Source organism: Microtus ochrogaster, chromosome 4, assembly GCF_000317375.1.
Source record: "Microtus ochrogaster isolate Prairie Vole_2 chromosome 4, MicOch1.0, whole genome shotgun sequence".
Taxonomy (NCBI): domain Eukaryota; kingdom Metazoa; phylum Chordata; class Mammalia; order Rodentia; family Cricetidae; genus Microtus; species Microtus ochrogaster.
The window spans coordinates 58941389-58952080 of record NC_022011.1 but is presented as its reverse complement, the minus strand read 5'-3'; the positions used below and the strand labels follow the sequence as shown (position 1 = coordinate 58952080).

At 34.1% G+C, this 10692-nt stretch overlaps 1 protein-coding gene across 3 annotated transcripts in view; it reads left to right on the top strand.

Moving 5' to 3' along the window:
* Positions 1-818: 818 nt before the first annotated feature.
* Positions 819-10692, top strand: part of Gtdc1 (glycosyltransferase like domain containing 1) — a 270615-nt gene continuing 260741 nt past the window's right edge. Inside the window, exons 1-2 of one of the 3 annotated variants that reach the window (XM_013355178.2) lie at positions 819-839; positions 5247-5380. The gene's annotated coding sequence lies outside the window, so the exon portion shown is untranslated. Of the gene's footprint in view, positions 840-5246; positions 5381-6120; positions 6220-10692 lie in introns of those variants that run through there. The other 2 variants (XM_026778788.1, XM_026778785.1) reach the window with 2 other exon arrangements.

Here is a 10692-nt window from a genome sequence, read left to right as displayed (position 1 = left end):
GTCTACAGAGTGAGTTTCAGGACAGGCTCCAAAGCTACAAAGAAACCCTGTCTCGAAAAACAAATAAACAAAAACAAACAAAAAAAAACCCACAAAAAGCAAAAACAAACAAAAAATGAGAGAGAGAGAGAGAGAGAGAGAGAGAGAGAGAGAACTATTAACTTAGAAAATACACACATAGGTACATAAGAGAAATGCTGTATATTAGGAATTATAAAATCTAAACAACTTTTGGTCATTGTTGTTGACATTTTCATTGTAGACAATAAATTCTATTATATTTTGTTTAACTCACAACATGTACTAAGATCTATTTTAGTTTTATATGATACGGTTTTCACAAATTTTATAACATGGAAAATTTGTTGGATAATACAAAATGAGATGAATATTTCTTTTAAATTCTTATTTTATTATGCCATGTAACTAAATTTTTAATTTTGCCTAGCAATTTATTTCATTTAAAAATTAGTATAATTTCAGAAACAACTTTTTAAGTAGATGGTTTAATGTATTATTTATTATTATACAGCTAAAACACCAAATTCTTATTTCTAAATTGTGTTTCAAAACATGAATATTCTTTCTTTAGGCAAACAGAGTGTAGGTCTTTGTCACATTTCAGTAGAGACTACTTTACAAGAGGAGTTTTCTTAATGTTTATATTTAACTAATTTGTTATATTTTAATTTCTCCTGTGTTAATGTTATAAAATACTTTCACAAGTGTTCATATTTTCTGTGACATCTCACACAGCTCGGTTTTTGTCTGAAATACCATATGACTTCCCTTTTTCAGGCTTACACTGCATGTTTTAAACTGCTGCTAGTACATGCAAGGTAAGATGACATTTAGATCTTTGAACAACTCTCAGTTTTAGTATCAGATTTTTTAAAAAAAATTCTTGTCTTAAATCTTCTCACATTTCCTATTAAAACAATTTTATCAACACTGAACAAAGAAATTCAGGGTTTTGGCTTTAACAGCAATTGAAATGCATCAAAAAGTGGTGACTACAATACAATTTTATTAATGAATGATCTACATTGGTTCCAGCTGTGTCCGTGTGATTAGGCCTTCACCAGGCAACAATGGGTATTTCCCTATTGCTTTTATTTGATTTCCAAGAATGTGTCATCTGATACACCAGCTTCTGCCAATGTGCCTCTGTAAAAATGTGGGGCTTTTTTCCCCCCTAAATTTTCAAAGCATAAGTTGAATACCCACAAACACCCTGCTGTAATACTGTTTCTTTTGAGTAGTGGCCTAGGTTTATATGCATGGGTGTTGTTGCATCCCAAATCTCAGACTACAAATTAAAGCAGATGCTTCTTACAGTTTATTAGTAAAATTTACAAAGTGTACTTGCATGATAATGCTAAAGATAGTGTTTCTGCCTTTACATTTCCATCTTAATTTTTTTCAGTGTTATAGAGGTGAACAGACTTGCAGATTGAAATATGATTATCTAGACTGTCCCTATTCCTGACCGTATGGTATATTTCTAAAGTCTTTTGTATGCTGTTTGTTTGGATAATTGTAAGCTCTATTTTTAGTGCACATCCCCCAAAAGATAACCAAATAAAAGTAGGCTCTAGAGTAGGGGTTGTGTATCATGTAAGGATTCTAGAATTATTTTAAAAGAGAAAATAGATGAAATTGAAGTTGATATCTTCTTCCAAACATAGGTGAATGCTATTCTCTTATTATTTTTTGACATTATATGCATTTTTGTAGATTTTTCTTGGAATACTTGCTTTGAAAGGATAGAACTTAGGTTGTTTTACTGTGATTATCTTTTTTTCTGTTCTTGGGGTCTCAGGATAAAAAGGCTATGTTGTACTTACTCAGTTTTTTTGTGCAGTTAAGTTGCTGCCATCTTTGAACTTACTGTGTACTTAGTTTATGTAGACACATCCTATTGTTTTCTTCTTGAATACCTAATGGTGATGTATTAATGTGATAGTTCTATGTTTGAAGAGAAAAACTAGAACTGGGCAAATTGGTGTGAACCCTAACAATAACTTTAATGGATATGTAAGAAATATAATGCTCAATATTAAAGCTATTAATCACTCATACATCTAAAGGATATAATACCTTTAATTTGTGAAGTTTTGTTACTTAATAAATATTAATAAATTTAATTATTATTTATAATAAAATCTTTAAAATTTATTCATCACAATTTTACACATATAAACACTGTCTCCATCATATTCTCCTTCAATTCCTCCTCCTTCTTCCCTCATGCACCCTTAGCCCATTCCTCTTTCCTCTTCGTGTTCTTTCCTTTTCCCTGTCTTTTTTCTTTTTTTCTTTTTGTAACCCACTGAGACCAGTCAGTGCTGCATGGCAGAATGTTGGCTGACCTTGTTGACATAGTCTGGTACAGTTCTTGTGTAGTAACTGTAGCTAGAGTTAGTTCATGAATAAGATGGGCATGCCATATTCAGAAGATGGCATCTCACAGCACCCTTCTTAATTCTCTAGCTTATGCATTCTTTCTCTCATGTTTTCCGAGTTTGGGTTAAGGGCTGAGTCAATAGTCACTTTCTCTCAGCATGACCAACTCAAATTATCTGCAGTAGCTGCTGCTGATCACAGAGAGAAGCTTCTCTGATTAAAGTTGAGAGCAACATGAATCTATGCATTTAAACAAATATTAAGAAGGCAGTTTGACAGAATATCTATATAGCAAGACAACAGTATAGGATTCCTCCCTAGGGCTTGGACCAGGACTGAATTTTCTCCTTTTGAATGGGTCTTATATGCAGTCCAAAAGTGGATATTTTAACATCATAACTTGATAGTGTTATCAGCCAGGTACCAAGTATTCAAATATCAGGGCCTGTGGGGGATATTCTTATTCAAACCACTTAATTATATGGACTAAGACATTGATCATTTCTTTCAGGTTTTCCAATATGGTGAAATGTATCCTAATGACTCTCTGGATTTCATCAGTGTCTATTGCTCTATCTCCTTTTTCTCTTGTTTTATTAATTTGGGTCCTTTCTCTTGGCTAATTTGGCTAAGGGTTTATCAATCTTATTAATCCTTTTAAAGAACCAACTTTTCATTTAATTGAGTCTAGCTGTTTCTGTTTTATTAGTGCCTACTCTGACTTGATTATTTTTCCCTGTATATGGTTTTGGGTATTGTTTGTTCTTTTCTACCTAAGGTTCTTAGGCACATCAGTAAGTTGTTTACTTGGGTTTTCTTTAATTTGTCTGATATAGACACTTAGACTGATACATCTCTTAGGACTATCTTTGTCATATCCCACAGATTTGGGTATATTATAGTTTTACTTTTTTTCAATTCCAGGAACTTTTAAGTTTTATTTTTTCTTTTTATTTATTCATGCTAGAGTTGACTGGCTTGATCTTGTTCAGATCTTGTGCAAACAGCCATAGCTACTGTGTATTCATGCTGGAAACAGTCCTGTCATGTTCCCAAGATACTGTTTGCATCCATCCTCCTGGACCTCTGTTTCTTACAATTCTTATGCCTCCTCTTCTGTGATAATGGCTGAGCCTGGGGGAAGGTTGCTATAGATTTTCCACTTATGACTGAGCACTCCATTGTTGACTATCTGTGAGTGTTTGCAGTAGCTGCCGTCTGCTACACAGGGAGGTCTGAGAGTGGCACTAATCAATGGGTAGAGAGATTAAAATTTAGAGGACAATTCGATACTGTGTTCACCAAGTAAAATTATACTTGTTTCACATCTGGGGCCTGTGAGCTCCCCAACTTCGTGTTCTTGGCCAGATTTGGCAGTACAGGCATATGTTTCCTGTTCTAAAGTAGGCCTTAAAGCCAATCAAAAAGTGTTGACTTACCCCCTAGTATTCATAGTACTACTGTCCTGGTCATTATTGTATTTTACAGGGTTTGAAGCTGTTTTTCCCTAGGAGCATGAATAGCTGCTTCTAGTACTCTGAAAATTAGCCAACAGGGAGGAACCTTTTCATCAGTATCAAACAGGTCTCTTGGCCCTTACAAGTACCAACTTGCCTTCTCCATGTCCTGTGTAGTGTCAGTGTATAGACACCAATGTGTGTATTATCTTCAGCAGTAAATTCTTGCCATCAGATTCTGGTGGAAAACTAAGAACAGTAACAATAGCCTTTATTGTTTTGTGGGTTCCTGGGAGATAGCTGGAGTTATTCCTCTACTTCATCCAAGACTTCATTTGGCAATCTATGGCTTCTGAGATGAACATAAGCCTATGTATAGGCTAGCTCCAATTACACAGATACAGACACACACAGACACAGACACAGACACACACAGAGAGAGAGAGAGAGAGAGAGAGAGAGAGAGAGAGAGAGAGAGAGAGAGAGAGAGATTGTAAAATAGGTGTACCTATGACCTTTTGGATATATCATCAGAGTTAGTTATCCCTCTCCTTACATCTTCTACACTATAGAACCATGCCTTTCCCAACTTACCAAGGTAAACCTCTGTTCGTATCATTTCTCCTTTCCCCTTCATATACCTGTGCTCTTCTGTCCCTTTCATCCTTTAAGATTTTTATTCTCCCTCCTTTCCACTGATCTTTTCTTCAACTTCCTGGATTCTGTAGGGTCTCCAAATTAAACACACAGACCTAAATATTTTATACTGAGATTCACAGTGAGAACATGTGATTTTTGTTTTTCTGGGCCTGACTAGCCTCACTCTGTATAGTTGTTTTTGTTTTTTGTTTTTTTTTTTTTTTGTCTAAAATTTACCTGCAAAATTCATGATTAATTAATTAATTTTTTAACAACTGAAAACATTTCCATTGTGTATAGGCGCCACATTTCTGATGCCTGTTCATCACTTGCTGGCCATGCAGGCAGTTTACATGTCCTTTGAATAATGGACAGAACAGCTTTCAACATGGATAAGTATTTGTCTCTGGAGTAGGAAATTCCTGCCCAAATGTGGTGTCATTAGGTTATGTGATTGATCTGTTTCTAACTCTCTGAGGAACTACTACAATGATTTTTTTAGGTAGCATTTTCCTTTGATTTTCCAGACTCTTGATTTTTTTTTTTTGGAAGAACTTACTATTGGTCCTTTACTAAGAGCCAGCTCAGTTGCCTTATGATATGTATCATTCCATATTGCAAGCATAGATACATCTGAGGCCAGTAACTATATTTGATTCATCTAATTATAACAAAATGTTTAGTATAATTTTTAAAACTTAATCAAAAATGTTTGATAAATATTTTTTTTATCATTTTTTTCAGTCATACAGACCTTAGTGCTCTCTGAAGAGTGTATTTGACCTCAGGATGTTGAGGACTTAGAACCCTATCTTCAGAGCTCCTTCATCTCTTCTGGTTTATGTTTGTGGAGGTCATCATCACATTATCAGGGACAGGTTTGTGACAGCCTTATACAAAGTATCTGTCTCATTTTAACCTTTACTAGCTATTGTCATCTAGTATTCTGTATTACTTTACTATTTGGCACATTTATTTCATGATCCTTCTTATACTGCAGTTTAGAAGAAGTTTTTTTGTGAAAACAGCTTGTCATGTTGCCTGATATATCCCCAAGACCTGATATTATGATGTCCAGATAGTAGGCACAATAAGTACTTGCTGATTGGGATGAAATTGACAGGAAATATTTCTTGGCAGGCTTATCTAAATGGTGATGGGGTTATTGTTATAAGTTTTATGATCTCATATAGTTTCTGTGAAATCTAATCATGGATTGGTCAGGGTTTTTGTTTTGTTTTGTTTTTGTTTTTTATTTGAATGTCTATACATGTTCTGTCAGAAAACATTTTTTTTTAGCCTTGGCAGCTCTGCTGGCCAATTTTATGTCAACTTGACACAGAAACTAGATTTATCTGAAAGAAAGGAACCTCCATTGAGAAATTGCCTCCAGGTGTTCCAGATCTTAATTAGTGATCCATAGGGAAGGGCCTGCCCATTGTGGGTGGTACTGTCCCTGGGCTGGTGATTCTGTGTTCTATAAGAAAAGGAGTGAGCAAGTCATGGGGAGCAAGATATTAAGCAGCACCCCTCCATGACCTCTGAATTAATTCCCGCTTCCAGGTCCCTTCCCTGTTTGGGTTCTTGTCCTGACTTCTTTCAATGATGAACAGCAACATGGACGTGTAAACAAACCCTTTCTTGCCCTACTTGCCTTTTGGTGAATGGTGTTTCATCAGATCACTAGAAACCCTAAGACAGCAGCTTAATTTTTAAGGTAATTCTGTCACTGCAATAAGCAACTTATTTTCATTTGAAAGAATGAACTATTTTGAATATTCTAGTTGATTTTGATAATTATCTTACAAGAAAATAATGTTATAGTTGCATATGTTGAACATTGTGTCTAGTATGTAAAAGAAACAAGAGAATAGTATAAAAGCGATTCACTGTCTTAGAAGCAAGCTGCTACTGAATTGATGTTTGATAGATCCATCAGAATGAGTGTCCTCTGACCCACTTTACAAGGTCAGTTGTAGGGTATTGAACGCTAAAGATAACCTGAATTTTAATATCATTTGATTTTTGTGCTCAAAATTTGTAAAGAGATTCTTTTCTCTTTGTGATTTTTCCATCATAGTTATCTTATGTCAGTTCTGCTTGGATTATTTTTCTAGAATTCTGAAGATTGTAACTTGGCAGTAAAAAAAAATCAATATTATTATATGACTTCAAGTGACATAAGTATTCCCTTTGGATACCCATAAAAACATATAGTTTTCTCACTATAATCTTTATATATCAGCTTTCTTAGAGGTCATAGTATTAATGTTAGAGATGATCTTCTCAGGGACAGAAGTCACCACATTGGTCATAAAGTTAAAGATGCCCCACAACACTTCCCAAAGATCATGACTTCTTTTCTCAACTAAATTCATGCTAATTTTGTGATATAGAATGTTATGTATTGATAGGTTGATTTTTAATGCCCCTTTAAATATATGAAATAGATTTGCCTTTGGTTTTATCATTAACATACTTGTTTTTATTATTTTTGTGTTCTCTGGAGAGTTATTTAAGTATAAGCTTTTTCTGGAAGTTTCTTCTTTTTTTCTTGTGTTTTAGGTTATATTTTAAACTGTGAGAAAATGATTGCATTACAAAATAGTTCTAGGCACGAATTTTCTATTGATTAAAAAATGAAATGCACTGTTTAAATTGTAAAAATATGCCTGAACTTTGTTTACATTAAAATATTTGTCTTCTAAGTCTTAGTTGATACTAGGTAATGTTTTATTGAGTGTGTGTGTGTGTATTAACAATGGGAAATCTGAGTGGTTATGGGGAGGGGAAGTCTTACAATTCCAAGACTTTCTTTATTAAATATTCTCCTTATCACTTTCATTTGTTACCATGTGTACCACATGTGTGTGATTATATAGTAACATTTTTTATTGTTTTTGCTTTCTCAATGCAAAACACTGGATATTAAGTGTGAAACTAGAACTTCTTTTCAATTTTATTCATCTTGATTAAATATTTTTCTGTCTTTTAAAATTCATGCTTAGTTATTTGTAACATAAATTAACTCCAACTTAAACCTCCAGACTCTGTTTTAGTTCTTGTATGCCTGCTCATAATTATCAAGTATCAATACAATAGTTTTATTTCCTAACATACTTAAGTATAGATTTTAGATATGTATATATAATGATCTCGATCTGTTTACAGTTATTTAATAATTCAAATGAATTTAAAAATTCACTATGAATTTCTTATATTTCGTGCACTTGATAAGTAGTATTTGCCAAGCCAGATTATAGTGTTGTAAACCGCTGTAGATAGCATTAGTTTTTCCTCTTGTTGATTGTTTTTAAAATAAGTTTATATATATAATAATAATAATAATAATAATAATAATAATAATAAACACAGTAACTTCAGAAACCATTCTTAAAGCTCCTGGAGGGAGTAGATCTTCAGCTATTGGGAAGTAGTTTGTTATTTCAAAGAACTTGGCTTTCTTCTCTAAACTTAACAAAAAATACAGTTTCTTTTAATTGAGTTTAAATCATATTCAATGATTTTTAACTTTAGAAATAACATAAAACAGAAAAAGGCAAAATGACTTGTAATTCCAGTAAAATAATACAGATTATTATTTTAGCTTTTTGTGTGTGTACTCCTGTTCTGGATTTCATGGTATATTCTCATTTCATAATACACTTTTCATATGCTTACTTTTAATTACACTTAGTGTACCTCAGCATGATTTTCTCCCAATAACCATTTAATTTTGAAAATCTTGTTTTTGAATATCTTGACCTCTTAATAATTTACTTATATTTTATGTGCATTGATGTTTTGTCTGCATGTATGTCTGTTTAAGGGTGTTGGGTCCTCTAGAACTGAAGCTATAGATAGTCATGAGCTACCATGTGGATCCTGGCAATTGAACCCAGATCCTCTGGAAGAGGAATCAGTGCACTTAACTGCTGAGCCCCCTAGACTTACTTCATTCAAAAAAAAGTTTATTTTATTTTTGCTTTTTATTTTTTTGGTGTTTCAAGACATGTAGTCTTGGAGCCTGTCTTGGAACTAGCTCTTTTAAACCAGGCTGGCCTTGAACTCACAGAGATCCGCCTGCTTCCCGAGCGCGGAATTAAGGGCATGCACCATCACCGCCAGCTAACAAGTGTTTTTAATGTATGTCTTCTGTGTACCGTGTGGGTGCAGGTGTTAATGGAAACTCAAGGAGCACTGAATTGTAGTAAATGCAGGTTACATGCACTTGTGGATGCCCGGAAGGGAACCCAGGTGCTCTGAAAAGAGCCATAAGAGCTCTCTAACTTCTGATTTATCACTTCGGCTTTCTTGATTGTTTTTAGTGCAAAAACTGAAGGTCATAAACTTAACTTGGTAGGTTATTGTTCTGATGTGATCTTGCTAAATAAAAAGTTATAAATCTTTATATTAGTTTTCATTGTGTTTTTTATGTTAACAGGATACAATATTTTAAATCTAATTTTTAAAAATTAAACTTTAATTTATGTGTTGGTATGAAGGTATCAGATCCCTTGGAACTAGAGGTACAGACTGTTGTAAGATGCCGTGTGGGTGCTGGGAATTGAACTTGGGTTCTCTGGAAGCACAGCCAGTGCTCTGAATTGCCGGGCCATCTCTCTGGCACCAAAGCTAATCTTACATGTCAATAGAGTGGGTAGCATCATTCCGTCCACATTTAAAATTGCAGATTATTTCCATTTACTTTACAGATGGCTGAAATTTTGTCATCACCTGTGCTTGTTTGTAATTTAGACAGACTTTGAAGAGGTAACTTTGTACACTTTGGCAAGCATATATTGTGGAAAATTGTTGAATTTATTTTATATTTTAAATTCATTTCATAGAAGTACTATCTAGAAATATAGAAGTGAGCTTTAGAGCATTGAACTAGAGGAATGATAATAAAGTAATAGTCTGCTATGTTCAATACAGCTGCTATTATAGAAAATGCAGTATATTATGCAGTTTATTTTGGGGTCTAAATTATAGTTTCTATAAAATGATTTAGGAGATTTGTTGACTGATAATCTCATTTACATCAGAAGGTGTTTATAGTCTTAGGTATAGCTATCTACATGAATATAAATGGTTATATGTGGCTATGTATATATATATATCATATATATAATAGACATTGCAGTTGGAATTATCTAACACCTAATAACCTTGCTCATTTGAACATACAGCTCACAAGATTACTCTTTTTGGGTTTCTTTTAGCAGAAAGTATTTAAAAATGCACTTTTACTTCCACATTAAATAAAAGTCTAATTATTAAATGTAAAATGGGATCTCAAGTTTGATGGTATGGGTGGCTTCTTATCTATCCTAGTTGTGCTTACAGAATTAAAGTAGAATGATAATGAATCAAACAATGAAAATCTGCAGGTTTTTGTTAAACTTAATGTTCCTTATAGATATTGTATTAGACCAAAAGTTTCACATTAGCTTAGAATTCACTTATTTTGCTGTGTCTCCCATTTCTTCAGTAATTGCTACTTCTTTTGTAGCTATGGATTAAAATCATTATACCTGTTGACTTGGTAAAAAACAAAACCCTGTTATTTTCCCATAGGTTCTGAGTTCTGTGAATAGTAATAGAAAGCGATCCATATTTGAAAAGAGAGCATAGGATATCTTCAAATGCACTTGTTTTTAAGATCAGTTAGACCTCGTGAGTAATGGGAAATGACTAGCAGCAAGTACAGTTCTCATAGCATGTTGGCTAGAATTTCAAAGTGAAAGAAATGCAACTTTGAAAGCTGAAGAAATGCACGTTGTCTTCTTGATGTTTTTCAGATCCAGAAAACCCTGGTATTAGCTATGTTTTTGTCATATAGTGAGATATATCCCAGCAAAGTAATGGCATGGTCTCCATCCTCAGGAATTCTCTGGCTTCACAGAGCAACAGGGTGTGGACATTAGACTAAAAAATAAACTACTACTCTTTTTTTTAAATTTTTTTTTTTTTTTGAGAAAAGGAAAAAAAAGCTTCTGCCTCCTCCCAGCCTCCCATTTCCCTCCCCCTCCTCCCAGCCTTCTCCTCCTCCTCCGACTCCTCTCCCCCTCCCTCTCCAGTCCAAAGAGGAGTCAGGGTTCCCTGCCCTGTGGAAAGTCCAAGGTCCTCCCCCCTCCGTCCATGTCTAGGAAGGTGAACATCCAAACTGGCTAGGCTCCCACAAAGC